The sequence below is a fragment of the Lithobates pipiens genome, unplaced genomic scaffold, assembly GCF_037356315.1.
Source record: "Lithobates pipiens isolate NorthernLeopardFrog02 unplaced genomic scaffold, aLitPip1_a1.2 Scaffold_18, whole genome shotgun sequence".
In the NCBI taxonomy this organism is placed as follows: Eukaryota; Metazoa; Chordata; class Amphibia; order Anura; family Ranidae; genus Lithobates; species Lithobates pipiens.
This window is the reverse complement of record NW_027507758.1, coordinates 613322505-613341095: the sequence shown is the minus strand read 5'-3', so window position 1 is coordinate 613341095 and position 18591 is coordinate 613322505. Positions and strand designations below refer to the sequence as shown.

Genomic DNA, 18591 nt, shown 5'->3' with positions numbered 1-18591 from the left:
GAAATATGAAAACAGAAGATGTCATCTGACCCAGGTGTCCAAACCCAACAACCAATCACAGCATAAAACAGCAAGACACGTTGTAAGGCTGGCCGCAGGCCAGCCTGTATTTGTGGGAGGAGCCCGGGCACTATTTAAGCCTCCCTCCCTGGCTGTGACAACGTCTGTGACTATTTCCGGTATCGCGGTTTCCGGTTTGCGTTCCAGACGTGATTCTTGCAAACCGCAGCACCGGGCCTTTCGTGGAGCGAGGCGGACGGGCTGTTGGACTGGCGGGAGGTAGGTGGTGTTGGGGGGGGGGGCGGGGGAGGACGGCACTGACAACAGCGGTGGTGCGGATGGCGCAGATGGCGCTGATGGTGGGGCTTATTCCATGTGTGGAAACCATCACTGGTGGATCATTTGGGGGCATGTTTCTGGCCCACGGGAAGGCATATCCACTTTCAGCATGGCCGCCGTTCCGTGGGGGGGGGGGGGAGTCACGTCCGTCAGGGGAGATACAGCCCCCCCCCCGCACAAGCTGGCTTGGTCAGTCTGCTGTTCTTTTCCATCAGGTACATTGCTGGTTCTGTGTCAGGGTACAGGGCAGTGCCCCGGTCGCATGTGTCTCAGCCATGCCAGGTGCTCGCACAGTCACTCATGCGACAGGTGGGGTCAATCGGCCATGGGTGGTGCCATGGAGCAGTTCATCACAGCATTCTCTCAAAGTACGCGTTAGTGCTTGTTCATTCATTCGTTCGCATCACTCATTCAGGTCCTAAGCACGACGCATGTGGTTAGCATTTTTTCTACACATTTAGGATTCCTCATCAGTCGTAGGTTGACGGGGTCATGGCGGGGGCAGCTACTTAGCTGTCTGGTGGTCTTACCGTGGGGGGAGGGTCGTGGGGGGGGTGGATTGCTTGGTATCACTGGGGGCATCTCAGGGCAGTCAGGCGCATGCAGGGGCGTTTGGGGCATGCGGCATGGTCATTGTGGGCTCAGTCGGTGAGGGGGGTGGGGGTGTTGGGGGGGGGGCATCTGATGGCCATCCAGGCTTTGCACCTTTTTTCGTTTTTTTTTTTTTTCAAAGTTTCACGTTTGCTCCACAGGTTCTGTTCCTAGCTCAAGCATTGTAGGATTGTCAGGAAGCCGTGCTTTGGTTGCCATTATCAGGTGTGTTCAGGGATGGGGGGAGGGGGGTGTCAGGGTTAGTAGGGGTTTGTCAGGCGCTTCATTTCTTCAGTAGGGTAAGTAATGTGCTTGATTTTCTGTCCGTGTTAACTCATGTTAGGTACATTACCTTGCGGGTGACTCGTTCGTCTTGTCGCAACTTTTCGCAAACAGAAGGTGCGTGTATTTCTTCAGGTTTCATGGGTTTTTCACATGGGGCAGGTCAGGTTTTCATCTCGTCTTTAGATCCTTACGGGCCAGGATTCACTTAGTTTTCATAGGTTACAGGCTCGCAGCCAACATTTCATACGTCATACGTCGCACTTCACTTCATACGCTTATTTCGGTACCCACCACGCTCTGTGGGTATTTTGTTCTTAGCCCTGAGTGTTCGTTATTAATTTACCTGTTGTAGCGCCGCAGGTCGCTCGGGCTTTCTCAGCACACTCATTCAGGTATAGGGGGGGGGGGGGCGCTTCAGGTTTTCATTCATGCACTGATTGTTACATGATTACATCCTTGGCAGGGTTAGGTCCGTACTTTCAGGGAGAGAGGGGGGGGGGGCCGGGTCAGTATGTAGTTTCTCATGTTCTTGTGCTTTTACCGCAGATTCATCATGTCACATGTTTCTGAGAGTGACGAATTTGCGTTCATTCCGCCATCTGTCACCGGGGGGTCTGTGCATGGCAGCACCCCTTCATTAAGGAGCTGGACGGTGCCCAGGCTCACGGCGGAACTTCGGCGCAGGGGAATTTCTTTTCCAGCTACTGCCAGGAAAGCTGAACTTTTTAGGCTATTGCAATCCAGCACGGGACAGCCACTCCCCGACAACAGCATGTCGCAGGTTTCGGTGCAGAATTCCCTTACACAGATTCATGCTTTGTTGAACTCATTATCCACTTCCATGTCCCAGATGCAGGATAGAATGGAGGTGGTGGAAGCGCATGCGGCCAGAACGCAGGTGCTTCCTGTGTCCCCAGCTCCAGTCCTTTCCGGTGCTCTCACAGGTAACATGGCCGTTCCCCTGCCTTTCACAGCTCCATCACCGTTGGCAGCTCCCCCATCTGTGTCACCGTCTCACTTCATTCCTGCCAATTTGAAGAGAGACATTTTGGATGGGAAGGATGTGAATCTAGCCTCTTTACTAATTGCATCGCAAGACATTACTGAAAACAAATCGTATGCTTGCGGTGAGGTGTCGGTTGTGCTGAAAGTCAAAGACCCCAGACTCAATCGCAAACTCAATGTGGCTGAGTTTGTGCTGGCTTTCGGCATCTTCCGGGACATCATTTGCGCGGTCAGTCCGGATAGGAGGGTGGAGTTGGACCTTTATCTCCACAAGGTGGTAGATCTGGCTCACAAGTATGGGGGTTGCAGTTTCTATGACTATCACCGTTCCTTTTCGGCCAAGGTGGCGGCCACTTGGACTCAGTTCCAGGTGGTCATGTGTTGGAGCAACATTGACATGGAGCTGTTTTGCAGACATTTTGCCAATCAGAAGTCCCCGGTATGCAGCTCCTGTCAGTCTTCAACGCATACCGCTGCTTGGTGTCCTGTGGTTGAGGCCCCGGGTCCGTCAGCGGTTAGCAGACAGGGGGTTGGTGTTTCTTCCACGGGTCCTTCAGGCCAGGTGGACAAGCTGGGTAGGACCATTCATTTTTTAGGAAAATCGCAGGTTTGCAACAATTTCAATCATGCTGGCTGCAATTACAATCAGTGCAGACTCCTGCATGTGTGTTCTAATTACTTCCGGGCTCATCCCAAATCGTCCTGTATGGTCAAACCATTTGGGACCACATGACTAGGCCGGGTGAATGTTGCTGCTTTAGGGGGTTATTTAGAGGATCATCCATCCACGGTGGTCAGGGATTTTCTGTTGAATGGCTTCATGGTTGGGTTCCACACAGGGTTGATCACGTTGCCTATGGAAACGTTTGAGTGTAGAAACCTTGTGTCTGCTGACCAACATGCCTCATTAGTTGATCAATTGTTGGGTGTAGAAGTTGCCAAAGGTTTTGTGATCGGGCCTTTTTCTTCCTCTCCGTTCGGCATGTGGAGGGTTAGCCCCATTGGGGTTGTATGTGGCAAATTTTCAAATAAATACCGTCTCATCTACGATTTGTCCGCTCCTCATTGCTCACGCATTCCCAGCATCAACTCACTGATTCCTTCGGAAGAGTTTTCTTTGAAGTATTCTTCGGTTGATTCAGCCATTCAGCTTATTCTTCAGTTGGGTCAAGGGGCTTGGTTATCCAAGGCGGATGTTGCTGATGCGTTCAAGTTACTCCCAATCAGTGCGGCACGCTGGCAATGGCATGGCATCAGGTGGCGGGACTGTTATTATTTTGCCACAAAGTTAACTTTTGGGGCCAAAAGCAGTCCCTGTTTGTTCGATATTTTCTCCCAGGCTCTCCATTGGATCCTGGGTCATCAAAAAGGCTGCCAGGGGGTGGTGCACTATCTCGACAATTTTTTGCTCGTGGAGGATCCATCCAGGGCTCCTAGGGACCTGCAGTATCTCATGGATTTGTTTACAGAGCTGAACGTGCCATTGGCTGTCCACAAAGTGGAAGGTCCCGCCAAGGTCATACATTTTTTAGGCATCACGCTGGATTCCAGGCGCATGATTGCAAGTTTGCCCAAGGTGAAGCTGGACAGAATACGTCTGACCATCCATGCGTTTGTTTGTTCGGCCGTCTGTTCAAAAAAGGAGTTGCAGTCACTCTTGGGCATGCTCAATCATGCGATGCGAATCATTCCGCAAGGCAGGGCTTTTGTTTCCAGACTTTTGGCCCTCTTGCCCCTTAGCCAGGATGCGGACGCTCGTGTCAGCTTGCAAGCTGACGCACGCGCTGACCTGATCATGTGGGATCACTTTTTGCGGGACTGGAATGGCATTTCATTGCTTGTGCCTCAGCCTTCCAGCTCTTCACCCAGGGTGTTCTCGGATGCAGCGGCATCAGGAGGGTTTGCGGCCATGTGTGGGGTGGAATGGCTGGCTGGTCGTTGGCCTCGGGAGGTGTTTCAGTTACCGAAATTCGCTCAGACTTCGGCTTTATTTGAAATCTACCCAATTGTGGCTGCAGCTGTCACTTGGGGGCCGGTCTGGACGGGAAGTTCAGTTATTTTTTTCACGGACAATCAGGCCACGGCCAACATCATCAACAAAGGCAGGTCAGGGTCCCTGGCCATTATGGCCTTCATGCGCAGATTGACATGGTTGGGGTTGACTCACAGGTTCCATTTTCAGGGGGAATTCATCAGTGGGGATTTTAATAGGGCGGCCGATGCTTTGTCACGTTTCAAATTCAGTCAATTTTTCTTACAGCATCCGGAAGCAGAACGGTTGGGCAAGCCAGTCCCTCCTTTTTGCCTTCTCACCATGGACTGACAAGATTCTGGACACAGATGATCAGTTTGGCCAACGCAATACGTTTAAAGCCTACTCCACGGGGTGGAGGAGTTTTCTCAGGTTTTTGAGATGGCATCCTTCTAGCAGCCCGTGGGATATCCGTTCTGTCATGGCATTTGCGGCCTATTGCCACAGCGAGTTGGCTTTGTCCGCCAGTACCATCAAATCTTATCTCGCAGGCATTCAGCATTTTAGGTCCATCCAAGACCCTGCTAGTCCGTCCATTTTTGCCATTCACCCTCTCAAAGCCTTGCTGAGGGGTGTGCAGAAAGCTCAGGGTCAGGCTCAGGCGGCCAGGCTGCCCATTTCTGGTTGGATGGTTCGGGACATTTCGGATTTACTTTCGGCATCCACTTTTGGCGTAGGTCCCAGTCTGGTGATCAAAGCAGCGGTATATTTAAGTTTCTTTGGGTTCCTCAGACCAGGGGAGGTGTCACGGGTCAGCAACCATGCACCTTTTCTGTCCAAGGGTAGTCTTAGCAGGTTCTCGGACCACTTCGCTCTGCAGCTTAACAATAACAAGCCCAAGCAGGTGGGTCAGGGGTATGCAGTTAAGTTCTATGGTACCAGCAGTAGGTGGTGTCCACTCCAGGTACTTGATGCGCTTGGCGTGTTTTTTGCGGCATCTCCTCAGCACAGCCCGTTGTTACCATTTCCATCCGATCCAGTGACATCCAAACAGTTCATGACACATGTTAGGTTGTTAATCGCCAAGTTGGGGTTGGACCCCAAATCATTCACGGGTCATTCATTCAGAATCGGGGCAGCATCTGCCGCATCCAAACAGGGAGTGCCGCCTCATATCATCAAGCACATGGGGCGCTGGAATTCCGCCTGTTTTAGCAGGTATATCCCCGATCCACAGGAAGAAGTCAGCAGGGCATTCGCCTCTTCGTTAAATGAATCTCGGTTTGTGCAGCACCATCAAACACTCTATTTATTCACCTATCCACGTGTCTTTTTGCCCTCTTTTCAGGTATACTGACCTACAGGCCGAGGCACAATGCAGGTCTTAGTTAGGTTGCTCTCAGGTGTCGAGGAGGGCTCTGATTACAAGTTGTAAGGCTGGCCGCAGGCCAGCCTGTATTTGTGGGAGGAGCCCGGGCACTATTTAAGCCTCCCTCCCTGGCTGTGACGACGTCTGTGACTATTTCCGGGTACCCACCCTCCCGGTTCCCACTTTCTCGGTATTTACAAGCAAGCAGGTATTCATACAGGGTATGCCCTCTTTTCAGGTATACTGACCTACAGGCCGAGGCACAATGCAGGTCTTAGTTAGGTTGCTCTCAGGTGTCGAGGAGGGCTCTGATTACAAATGTATACAAATACATTTAAAAGCCAACTTCACATTCCTGCAGTAATGAGTCAACCTGTCGGGCTTGTAGTGCTATTTATGTCCCGGTTGGAAAGATTTCCTTTCATTTCCTGGCCTGTAGACAGTCGTCACCCTTCCATTCAAATCGGAATTACAGAACATATGTGGATATTGATTTTACTTTGGGGAAAACATCACATGTGATGGAAGTTGTTTGTGAACGGAGCAGGCTGCTGCGTCAGCAATTTCTTATCATATATTGTAGCAGCTACGCTGGCAGAAAGATGTTCTGAATACTTCCAAATAGAGGAAAACATTCTGTCCATCTTCAGACTTCACAAATCCGGTCAACCACCAGATTCTTCAGAGTGTCGAGCATACTCAAATCCTCTAAAGCCCGGGAAACCACCAGATACTACAGAGCCAAGGCTATCCTCAAATCCTCTTAACTTTAGAGAGCCACCAGATGCTTCAGAGCCTAGTGCATCCCCAGGTTCCTTGTAGACCAGAAAACCACCAGATCCACCTGGCTCCAGTGCATCCCCAGATCTCCCATAACCCATGGCAGACCCCCCAGAGCACCGTGCATCCCCAGAACCCCTTAAAGCTCAGAGAACGACCAGATCTTCCAGAGCCCAGAGCATCATTAGATTCTATTAAGCACAGGGCATTGCCAGTTCCTCTAGAACCCAGAGCATCCTCAGATCCTATTAAGCACAAAGCATCCCCAAATTCTCCATAACCAAGAGTATCCACAGATCCCTTTAAGCACAGGGCAGTTCCAGGTTCCCCCAAAGCCCAGGGCATCCCCAGATCATTAAAACTCAGAGAACTATCAGATTCTGCAGAACAAAAGGCAGCCTTAGATTCCCTAAGCCCCAGAGGATGCCCAGGTCTCTTAAAGCCCAGAACTTCTCCTGAGCTGGTAAAATCTAGACCATCTACAGATTCCATTAATCCTAGGGCATTGCCAAATTTCACAGAGCATTCCTGAATCCTCAGAGCCCAGGGCATTACCAGATTCCCCACAGCCCAGAACATTCCTAGATCCAGGACAACCCATAGCATCCTCAGATTACCAAACGCCCAGTGCATCCACGGATAACGCAGAGCCCAGGCCAACCTTAGATCTGTCAGACCCAAAGGAATGCCCAGATCTCCTGGAGTCCAGGGTGCCCACAGATCTTGTGCGAAAAACAAAAACAAAACACTGAGTCAGATAGACGACACAGTACCAAATGCCACATAAGTGAGCCCTTGGAAATAATTACTAGAATTGTATAATAGTAAATTTTATGAAATTATTGAAAAAAGACCAATTGTAGAAAATACAACATTTCAACACCTAACGCTATAAATAGACATATAAGTCTTGGCACAAGCACAAACAACAAACACACACAAGGCAAAATAATAGACACCACCCAAATAAAATATTGTCACCAATAATGCACTGTATATACAGATTAGGGTAAGCGCATCACCAACCAAGCCTATATCTCATTAAATTGAAGGCAATGGCCGTTGCAGTATTCCAAAAAATTATTTATAAAAGGGTATATACCAGTACGTGGCTAATGGGGGGGCTGTGTGACAGGGCCAGTCCAAGGAGTGAGAACAGAAAAGCCATCTGCAGGGGCCCTTTGAATGACATTAATCTGTGGACTTGCAACTCTGATTACCCTTCATAGCCAAATGAACCACATATGACCTATGGACCTGCAGACGGCTTTTTCTGTTCTCACTCCTTGGACTGACCCTGTCACACAGCCCCATCCCCTTTTAGCCACGGACTGGCATATACCCTTTTATATATCATTTTTTTTTATACTACAACGGCCGTTGCCTTCAATTTAATAAGATATAGGCTTGGTTAGTGATGTGTTTCCCTCAATCTGTAGGCATTGAAATTCATTAAATTTACTATTATACAATTCTGGTAATTATTTCCCAGGGCTCACCTATGTGGCACTTGGTACTGTGTCATCTATCGGACTCAGTGCTTATTTTTTCATATGCTGTTTTGGTCACTGAGCCCCGCTCGTATTGAGTGTGTGGATAAATACCGGTTGGTACTGTGATGTACCCCGTCTTAATGGTTCGATTTCCTCCTTTTTGTTATATGCTTGCCCACAGATCTCACAGAGCTAAGGGCTTGGCCAAATTCCCCATATCCCAGAGAATTCTCGTTTTCACTACAGCCTAGAGCAGGGGTGCCCAACCTTTTGATGAGTGAGGACCATCGAACGAAGCAACTTGGTAACCAGTCACAGGCCAAAATAAGTGTAATGGGCGGATGACAGGTCTGTATCTATGCTGCATATGCAGAACGGATATGGACACAGCCCATGCTACTCTATGAGTCCTTCAATTCAATCTGATAGAAGGGGGTGGCTCCCCTTCTGTTTTTTTTTTTTTTTAGCGTATCAGATTGAAGGTAAGCAGGGGTAAATGGACATAGAGGTGAATGGAAGGTCCGATTGGGTCCTAAGGCTGCTTTCACACTGATGCACCGGCAAAGTGCAGGTTAGCTCCACTTTGCCATAGACTTCTATTATATCCTTACGGTATAGTGCACTTTCTCAAAGCTCACCAAACCCACAGGTAATAACAGAAGTCTATGGCTCAGTGCAGGTAACCTGCAGGTGCGGGATTAGTTTAACAGCAGCCTAGTAACCATTAAAGAACAGATATGCCCATATATACACTGATTTCAGTAACAAACACACCTTTAATAACAGTCTTCCATTCAGTTTTCCCCGGCTGTTGCTGTCCCAGGCAGAGTACATTTGGTATCGATTGTGACCGGAGGTGGCGCTATACAGGAAGCATCAGCTTATGTGGCTCCGCTCTGCAGCTTCTTGCTTTCTCTACCGCCGGCTTCATTCACAACACTGATGCTCTGGGATGGTGGGTCGCCAACCTGCGATCTGAGCTTGTCAAACCACCATCCCAGAGCAGGAGGTCGCGGGCCACATTAGAGGGTTCCGCGGGCCACTGGTTGGGCACCCCTGGCCTAGAGCATCCCAGAATCCCCATGAGCACAGGACAACCTATGGTCCTCTATAGTATCCCCAGATTCCCCCAATCCTTTAGAGTTCAAAGCATTCCCAGATCCCCTAGAACCTAGGACATGCCAGTTTCCCCAGAGCCCAGGACATACCTAGAACCCAGGGCATGAGGACAGAATGTAGTAAGTTCCTCAAGGTGAAGCTGATCTGGACATCCTTTGCTCCATATGAAGCATTATACAGGAAAGCCAACGTTCTATAGAACAAATTACCATATTCTTCCACAAATAACAAGGATCTGGGAATCAATGTGTCCAACTCTGAGAGTTTCCTTGGTAATGAATGGAACTCCTGAGCCCCGAATGTGGTTATTGTGCAGTTATAATGCAACAAACTCAGTCACTAAAGGTTCCGCGGGCCACTGGTTGGGCACCCCTGGCCTAGAGCATCCCAGAATCCCCATGAGCACAGGACAACCTATGGTCCTCTATAGTATCCCCAGATTCCCCCAATCCTTTAGAGTTCAAAGCATTCCCAGATCCCCTAGAACCTAGGACATGCCAGTTTCCCCAGAGTCCAGGACATACCTAGAACCCAGGGCATGAGGACAGAATGTAGTAAGTTCCTCAAGGTGAAGCTGATCTGGACATCCTTTGCTCCATATGAAGCATTATACAGGAAAGCCAACGTTCTATAGAACAAATTACCATATTCTTCCACAAATAACAAGGATCTGGGAATCAATGTGTCCAACTCTGAGAGTTTCCTTGGTAATGAATGGAACTCCTGAGCCCTGAATGTGGTTATTGTGCAGTTATAATGCAACAAACTCAGTCACTAAAGGGTTGATTTATTAAAACTGGAGCGTGCAAAATCTGATGCAGCTGTGCATGGTAGCCAATCAGCTTCAATTTTCAGCTTGTTCGATTAAGCTTTGACAAAAAACCTGGAAGCTGATTGGTTTCCCTGCAGACCCGCACTGGATTTTGCACTCTCCAGTTTTGGTAAATCGATCCCAAAATGTCACTAAATTGTGAATCCCGAATGACCACCAAAAATATGTCCACTTATAACAAGAACAACAAAAATGGAAGAACTCCAGATTGGCCCACCATCTCAGTGGGGCCCCAATGGATCCCATGCCCAGGGATCTCCAACCAGCCCTCAGGAATACTCACACTGTCCACGTCCTCTGTGTCTCATACAGTCCTCCAGTCGCTGCTCTCACAGGGCTTGTTTGTTCCGTTGTTATCAGATAAAAATGTAATCATTAAACTTTCTGGTTAAACTTCAAGCAAAGTTTTCCTGACTGCAAAGAAAAACAACGAGAGAGAGAAAACACCATGCACCCTCCACCACGGCACATTACATCACTCTATCTATCTATCTATCTATCTATCTATCTATCTATCTATCTATCTATCTATCTATCTATCTATCTCTCTCTCTCTCTCTCTCTCTCTATGTATCTATGTATCTATCTATCTATGTATCTATCTATCTATCTATCTATCTATCTATCTATCTATCTATCTATCTATCTATCTATCTATCTATCTATCTATCTATCTCTCTCTCTCTCTCTCTCTCTATGTATCTATGTATCTATCTATCTATGTATCTATCTATCTATCTATCTATCTATCTATCTATCTATCTATCTATGTATCTATCTATCTATCTATCTATCTATCTATCTATCTATCTATCTATCTATCTATCTATCTATCTCTCTCTCTCTCTCTCTCTCTCTCTCTCTCTCTCTCTCTCTCTCTCTCTATGTATCTATCTATCTATCTATCTATCTATCTATCTATCTATCTATCTATCTATCTATCTATCTATCTATCTATCTATCTATCTATCTCTCTCTCTCTCTCTCTCTCTCTCTCTCTCTCTATGTATCTATCTATCTATCTATCTATCTATCTATCTATCTATCTATCTATCTATCTATCTATCTATCTATCTATCTATCTATCCCAGTCTCCTGGCACTCAAAGGAATACCAAAATGATTTGTATTCTCTACAAATTGATACAAAAATGTAGAAAGTTTAAATGCAAGCAGTAAACAGTAAAAACATGAACCCTTCTGGTTGAAGGAAATCCACCGTATTACCAATCAAGTTACGACACTCTCCCTAGACCTCTCCCCAGCACAATTTTTAATAGACCACCCCACCACCCCGATAAAAACATATTATTGCTCTCTAGCCATGCACATGGTAAACGCTGCAAAGATGTGTATACCACTTTGGTGGCGAGACCCCAACCCCCCCACGATAGCAGAATTGCTTAGACGCATAAATAAAACCGCAGAGATGGAGGAACTTGCCCACCGAGCAAAGGAGACTCAGGTTCAATTTACCAAGATATGGTCATGCTGGGTTCGCTTTACTACAACAGACGAATACGCCAAACTCATGACCCAACCAACTGAGTTAAACCCCCAAATTCTCTAGGCGGAGGAGAATGGAAACCCTGTCCTTCCTATCCCTCATCCCTCTTCACGGTTTTCAACCAGATGTCCTGAAACCCTTCCCCTCGTCTTTTCCATCCTGTGACCCTAATTAGGCTAGTCCAAATTTCCTTTTACCTTTACTATTATAACCCACAAGTTACCACGCCATGCTACAGAATTACAACTGTATAAGACTAACGCGTACCTCATAAGGATAACAGAGCAGACATGACAAACAAAGGTCATGATACAAATATTGCGGATTTCTACATCCTCCAAAGATTTGTTACCTTTGGAGTCAAGGAGACATAGATGCCTCCTAACGATAACTTTCCACCAAACACACAATATACAACAAGCAAAAACGGGTTATAGGACAGGAATTCTAGCTGAATGCAACATTAACACTAAAGATATGTTACGTATGTTATCAGATTTATTTAGTGCCTATGGAAAGGAACAGAGGGCGGGAGGTGTGGTCTCCCTCCCCGACACAGTGTGGTCCAAGTTGGGGTGTCGGGGAGGAAAAGACTATACCCCTAACCTAGTTCCCAACCGTCAATTTGATACGCCATGTTTAAAAGATCCGCTCATATATACCTACATCCTAGTGTACCAATTGTATCTAACTATGTACCTCACCCACTATGGGATTTTAATGTCTGTTGATGTGTACAAGTGTTCTTATGTTATATGATCTTTGTTACCTGTAAATCTTTCAATAAACATTATTGAAAAAAAAAACAAAAAAACAAAACAAAACAAAAACTGTAAAAATATGACTAAATTGGATTGGATTTAATACATGTAGTACCCTCTAGCAGGACTAGAGTGCTAGTGATACAATTTTTGTTAGTGTAGGTAAATTAAGTCTCCTCCCGGCCAATCAGGATGTGGGTCCTGAAACCTGTCCCCTGATTGGCTGCCAGAAGGAGGAGGGACGGAGACACAGGGGAAGTGAGGAAGCAGCCCGAAGATAAGCCACCCAGAGCGTTGCCCGCAAGATGAGGTAAGTGCAGGGCTCCGACTACCAGCTGACTGAACCGGGGGGTGCCCCCATAACCCAGCCAGATTGTTTGCCCCCCCAAATAAAAATAAAACACTAGTCACCACTAGATACCAACTGACTACACGGGGGGTGCCCCCGTGACGCAGCCAGATTGTTTGCCCCCCCCCCCAAATAAAAATAAAACACCAGTCACCACTAGATCTGACAAGAGCTATCAGACCATAGCAAATTCCCTTTGCACGCAGGGACCGGGGGCCCCTTAGTGTAGCAAAAAGTGCCAGCTGTACTTTTCCTGTGGCTACTGCTCCCAGTACCACCTCTTCAGGCACTGCCAGCCTGCCTGGCTGAAGCTGCTCCTTTCACTAGTCCTCCTGGCTACTTCTCCACAGTCTTCCCAGACTGACTCTACATCCATCCCAGACTAATTGTATCCAGTCCCTTCAGGCATGCCTCTCAGTCTTCTTACTGTACCATTTACCAGCCCTCTTGGGTGTCTTCCTCCCTAGTGATTTGCCCGACACTGTCTTCCTGCTGTCCTCTCCTTGCTCCTGTGCCTCCTGGTCAGGATCCCCCTGTGTGTCATGAAGAAGAGTCCCTTCCGTATCCGAGCCCAGGCCTAAGTTTACCCCCCAGACTAGGGGGCTACCCTCAAAGGTCTCTGACAGCCTAACACTCCATACCCATCTTTGACCCAAACTCCACACTGCCCCACCTGGGCTGACCCTGAGTATTTGAGGGGGCCTGCCAACCCATCTGTTGGGTATTGGTTAGGGCCCTCAGTCCACTCCAGCCTGCGCCTCCTAGACCTCTCCCAACTGCTTCTGGAATCTTCTCAAAGTTTCCAGCAAGCAGGGAGGAGTCACCAGAGATGCTGTTGAGTCACCCAGCCCTTCCTGAGTCTCTCAAAACCCTGACACAGAAAATAAACTAACAGGCTTGGGTGTCAGCTAAGCCTGAATTTGCATACACTAAAAAAAAATCCTATCACTAGCACTCTAGCCATACTAGGGGTTGCTACATACATTTAATAAACATTTTTATTTTTTTACGCTGTATCTTTTTTATCAACTTTATTGCTATCACACGGGATGATCAACATCCCTTGTGGTAGCATGGGCCATGACAGGTCCGCATTTTGAAACGATCTGGGGTCTACTAGACCCCATGTTGATGAGGACAAGGGCCTCATCCCCACAACCCTGGCCGGTGTGACTTTTAATGAGTGATCTCTGTATTACGGGAGCCGACAATTCATTATAGCCGCAAGTGATTTTAAATGACTTTTTTTCCTTCAGAAATTACACTTTGTGAAAGGGACAGTTCTAAGCACAAGAAACATGCGCCCCATTCACAGGCATACTATGCACACCTCCCAGGTACGAAATTTAAAGGAATATTACACTTTTATTGTTTCACTTCGAATTTGCCGCGAACACCCAAATTGTTCAGTTTGCCAAACAGGCAAACAGGCAATGTTCGAGTCGAAGATGAGTTCGACCCGAACTCAAAGCTCAACCCTATTCTGCACCATGTACATAGCACACTTCTTAATTCTGTACTTATTACATATTGCACCCCTTAACTCTTCACCCTGTACATAGTGCTGTCTGTGTGTGTTTGTATGTACTATCTATCTATCTATCTATCTATCTATCTATCTATCTATCTATCTATCTATCTATCTATCTATCTATCTATCTATCTATCTATCTATCTATCTATCTATCTATTTATCTATCTATCTATCCAGATCTCTGCTGTGTTGTTTCCATAGTACGGCTACAATCCCTGTCCATGTTGTTTGTGATTTGTACATAATTCTCCTGGACATTTTGAAGGTTCTCAGTCAGTGATGACGCGGGTGGTATATATCGGTCTGTAGCGCATTGTTCTGACCTGGCTGTACTCTGATCTCTGGACGCTCATCTCTCCTCTGATTGCTTAGATTCCTAAAAATCAGTGTTTTCCCTTTACCTTTCCCCACACTGCTCTCTCACCCCATTCCACTTCCACAGCTCCAGACAATAATACAAGAGTTCCTCCGAAAACACAGACTTACAATCCAGGCAGGGTCATGACCTGACATCTGACTGACTGACACACACACCAGCTGAAAACTGAAACTAGGCTTGCAGTGTGAGCTACTCTTGTGTAACCCTAGCAGATCTTACATTTCATTCTCTGTGTTTTACTCATATTTGGGATTATCTGGCCTTCACCATAATAAAGCTACAGTGTCACGGTTCAGTCTAAAGGATATTGAGCATTCCGGAGCATTGTGCCTGTACGTTGGCTCAGAAGTCTGCATTATAACATAATGATTATAATGTAATCTAACTAGAATGCAATAGTCATAAACTATACACCTCAGTCTGTATATATAATCTTCCACAGCCAATTAAGTAGACTTTTCACAGTGCCTCTGAGGCTGCAGGCTTCATTACACGATTCTGTCCTGTTGTGGGTGAGTAACACATCAATCCCTCCCCCAAACGTCTCCTAACCAACCAAAATCTGGTGCCCCTAACCCCTTGATCCTCGCATAAGCATGTCAAAACCATGCAAATTCACTTGAATGGGTAGTTTTTAGCAAGTGATACAAGCAAGCAAGTGATACAAGCAACACGGGGGGTTAATTCTTGGCCTTTTTGCTGCCCTCTAGTGCTAGTTTGGCAGTATGATAAAATCAGGTGAGTGCAGCGATGACTGCTGAGATGAGTTCTGCTGCCTCCTAGTGCTCACTTGCCAGTATGGCAGAATCAGGTGAGTGCCGTGATTTGTGCTGAGATGAGCTCTGCTGCCCTCTAGGGTAGATGTCTCCAAACCTGTGGCTAGGGTCAGGGGCAAATCCTCAATGTGCACAGAATGAGGATTCAGCTCAGCAGAGGATGCCTATGGTCTTTGCTTACCCCTCTAACCTCCCTCCTTTTTTATCACAGTCTCCAGAGCAGGTTCTGGAGACCAGGGCTGCCAGCGTCCTAGCAACCAATGACGTGCTTGCCCCAGCATTCACAGGAGGACAGAACTACCTCTGACTAGACCTGCTCCACCTTCTAGCTCCCACCCTGCTACTATAGTGATATTATAAGGATTAGAATGGTTATAGGGGCGGGGGGACTGTGATGGGGACCCTGAAGTAATGGGGGACTCTAATGGGGACCCTGAAGTAAGGGAGGACACTGATGGGGAACCTGATGTAAAGGGGACTCTAATGGGGACCCTGATGTAAGGGAGGACTCTGATGAAGATCCTGATGTAAGGGTGGGGCTCTGATGGAGGCTCTGATTAAAGGGGGTTGAGGGGAGATGTAAGGAGAATGTGATGGAAACTCTGATGTAAGGGGGATTTTGATGACAAAGAAACTCTGATAGGGACCCTGGTATATTATGAGGATTACTCTGATGTTAGGGATACTCTGATGGGGACCCAAATGTAAAGGGGGATTCTTTGTAAGGCAATCTATAACAGGGACCCAATGTAAGGGGGGCTCTGTGTAAGGGGATCTATGACATGGACCTAAATGTAAGGGAAGAACTCTGTGTAAGGGGATCTATGACAGGGACCTAATGTAAGGGGGGACTCTGTTTAAGGGGATCTATGACAGGGACCCAATGTAAGGGGGGGCTCTGTGTAAGGGGATCTATGACAGGACCCAAATGTAAGGGGGACTCTGTGTAAGGGGATCTATGACAGGGACCTAAATGTAAGGGGGGAACTCTGTGTAAGGGAATCTATGACAGGGACCTAAATGTAAGGGGGGAACTCTATGTAAGGGAATCTATGACAGGGAACCAATATAAGGGGGACTGTGATGGGAACAGTAATGTAAGGGGGGGGGGTGGTTTCTGAAGGGAACTCAGATTTAAGGGATAACTCTGATGGGGACTGTGATGAAAAAGGGTCTCTTACAGGGACTCTGATGTAAGGGGGACTCTGCTGGGGACCCTTCTGTAAGGGGCTACTCTGATGGAGACTGTGATGTAAGGGGGTCTCTGATAGGGACCCTGATGTAATGGGGATTCTGCTGGGGATCCTGATATAAGGGGTCTCTGGTGGGGATCCTGGTGTAAGGGGTGACTGTGATGGGGACTGTGATGTAAGGGTGGCTCTGATGGGGATCCTGATGTAAGGGGACTATGATGGGGACCATGATGGGGTCTCTTACTAAAGTTCTTTCTCTTTTGTTCTCTTTTTGAGTCATTTGTTTACAAAATGTATTTATTTTTAGTCCACAAACATTTGGATGGAGACTGTGATGTAAGGGGGTCTCTGATAGGGACCCTGATGTAAGGGGGATTCTGCTGGGGATCCTGATGTAGGGGTCTCTGATGGGATCCTGGTGTAAGGGGGTGACTGTGATGGGGACCCTGATGTAAGGGGTCTCTGATGGGGATCCTGATGCAAGGGGATGACTGTGATGGGAACTGTGATGCAAAGGGTGGCTCTGATGGGGATCCTGGTGTAAGGAGTCTCTGGTGGGGATCCTGGTGTAAGGGGGTGACTGTGATGGGGACCCTGATTTAAGGGGTCTCTGATGGGGATCCTGATGTAAGGGGGTGACTGTGATGGGGACCCTGATGTAAGGGGTCTCTGGTGGGCATCCTGATGTAAGGGGTCTCCGATGGGGACTCAAGGGACCCACATGTAAGGGGGGACTTTGTGTAAGGGGATCTATGAGAGGGAGCCAATGTAAGGGGACTCAAATGTAAGGGGGGACTCTGTGTAAGGGAATCTATGACAGGGACCCAATGTAAGGGGGACTGTGATGGGAACAGTAATGTAAGGAGAGGGTGGTCTCTGACGCGGATTCAGATTTAAGGGATGACTCTGATGGCGACTGTGATGAAAGAGGGTCTCTGACAGGGAGTCTGATGTAAGAGGGACTCTGCTGGGGACCCTTCTGTAAGGGGCTACTCTGATGGAGACTGTGATGTAAGGGGGTTTCTGATAGGGACCCTGATGTAAGGGGGGATCTGCTGGGGACCCTGCTGTAAGGGGTCCTTGGTGGGGATCCTGGTGTAAGGGGTGACTGTGATGGGGACCCTACTGTAAGGGGTTTCTGGTGGGGATCCTGATGTAAGGGGACTCTGATTGGGGACCATGATGGGGACTCTTACTAAAGTTCTTTCTCTTTTGTTCTGAGTCATTTGTTTATAAAATGTATTTATTTTTGGTCCACAAAAATTAGAAATATATATAATGTGGCCATTTTACTGAAAAGTATGGAAACCCGTGCTCTAGGGGGTCACTTGGAAGTTTCATAAAATCAAATAAGTGTAGAGATGTGTGCTATGAGGAGCTCTGCTACCCTCTCGTGTTCACTTGACAGAAAGAATCAGATGAGTACAGTGCGGTGTGCAGAGAGAAGCTCTGTTTCCCTCTAGTGCTCAATTGGCAGTATGACTAGGTCATGTATGTGCAGTGATTTGTGAAAAGAAGTGCTCTGCTTCCCTCTAGTGTTCACTTGACAGTATTACAGAAGTGACATGTAGAAGGCACACAACTTGTTTTTCTGCAGAGAGGGGCCATTGACCTTTACTCTACCGTCATTCCTGCAGATCAGTAATCCAAACAGCGGTGTTTATCCCTGACATTTCCAGTTTGACCAGGACAGCGGAAGGGACGTGTTCCTGCTATCTATGCTGATTATTAACTTGCTGAGCTGAACAGATTATTGTTATGATTTTACAAAACATTAACTTAATTTCCTCTCATTTTTCTCTTTTTGTTTGTTCCTTTCTTGGAAATTTTTTGCACACGTTTTTGTTGGCAATTCAGTTGCTTTGTAAAAAAAAAAAATAATAATTTTACATGCAGAATTGCAGTTTAATCAAATGAAGTAGAGCAAATTAAATCTGGCCGACCTCCCATTCATTCCCATTGGAAATTCTGAATGGATCTGATAAAAACTCCTGTCCAGTCAGCAGGCTCGGTGTAAGGGAGAACTGCGATCGGTGCCAAACCATGTAAGTCCCTGCCCCACTTCTTCTTATATAGGACAGCTACCCACCTGCTGGGCGTTGTAACCCTTCACCATATTGCGCCAAACTCCTAGCTAGCATTAGGTCCCATTCACACCTGAGCATTTTGCAGCTCGAAGCTCCAGAACGCAGGAGAAAATATCAATTATTCCCTATGGAGATGGTTGGTTCACATCTCCACTCCTTGTTGCCTGAATCCAAACACCTGAATCTCCAAAAAGCTTTGTGGCTTTTTTTTTTTTGTCGCT

The 18591-nt window shown here is 47.2% G+C and overlaps 1 protein-coding gene across 1 annotated transcript in view; it reads right to left on the bottom strand.

Moving 5' to 3' along the window:
• Nucleotides 1–10190, bottom strand: part of GCKR (glucokinase regulator) — a 74824-nt gene extending 64634 nt beyond the window's left edge. The window contains exon 1 of the mRNA XM_077489328.1: nt 10069–10190. The gene's annotated coding sequence lies outside the window, so the exon portion shown is untranslated. The remainder of the gene's footprint in view (nt 1–10068) is intronic.
• Between the last annotated feature and the right edge of the window lie 8401 nt (nt 10191–18591).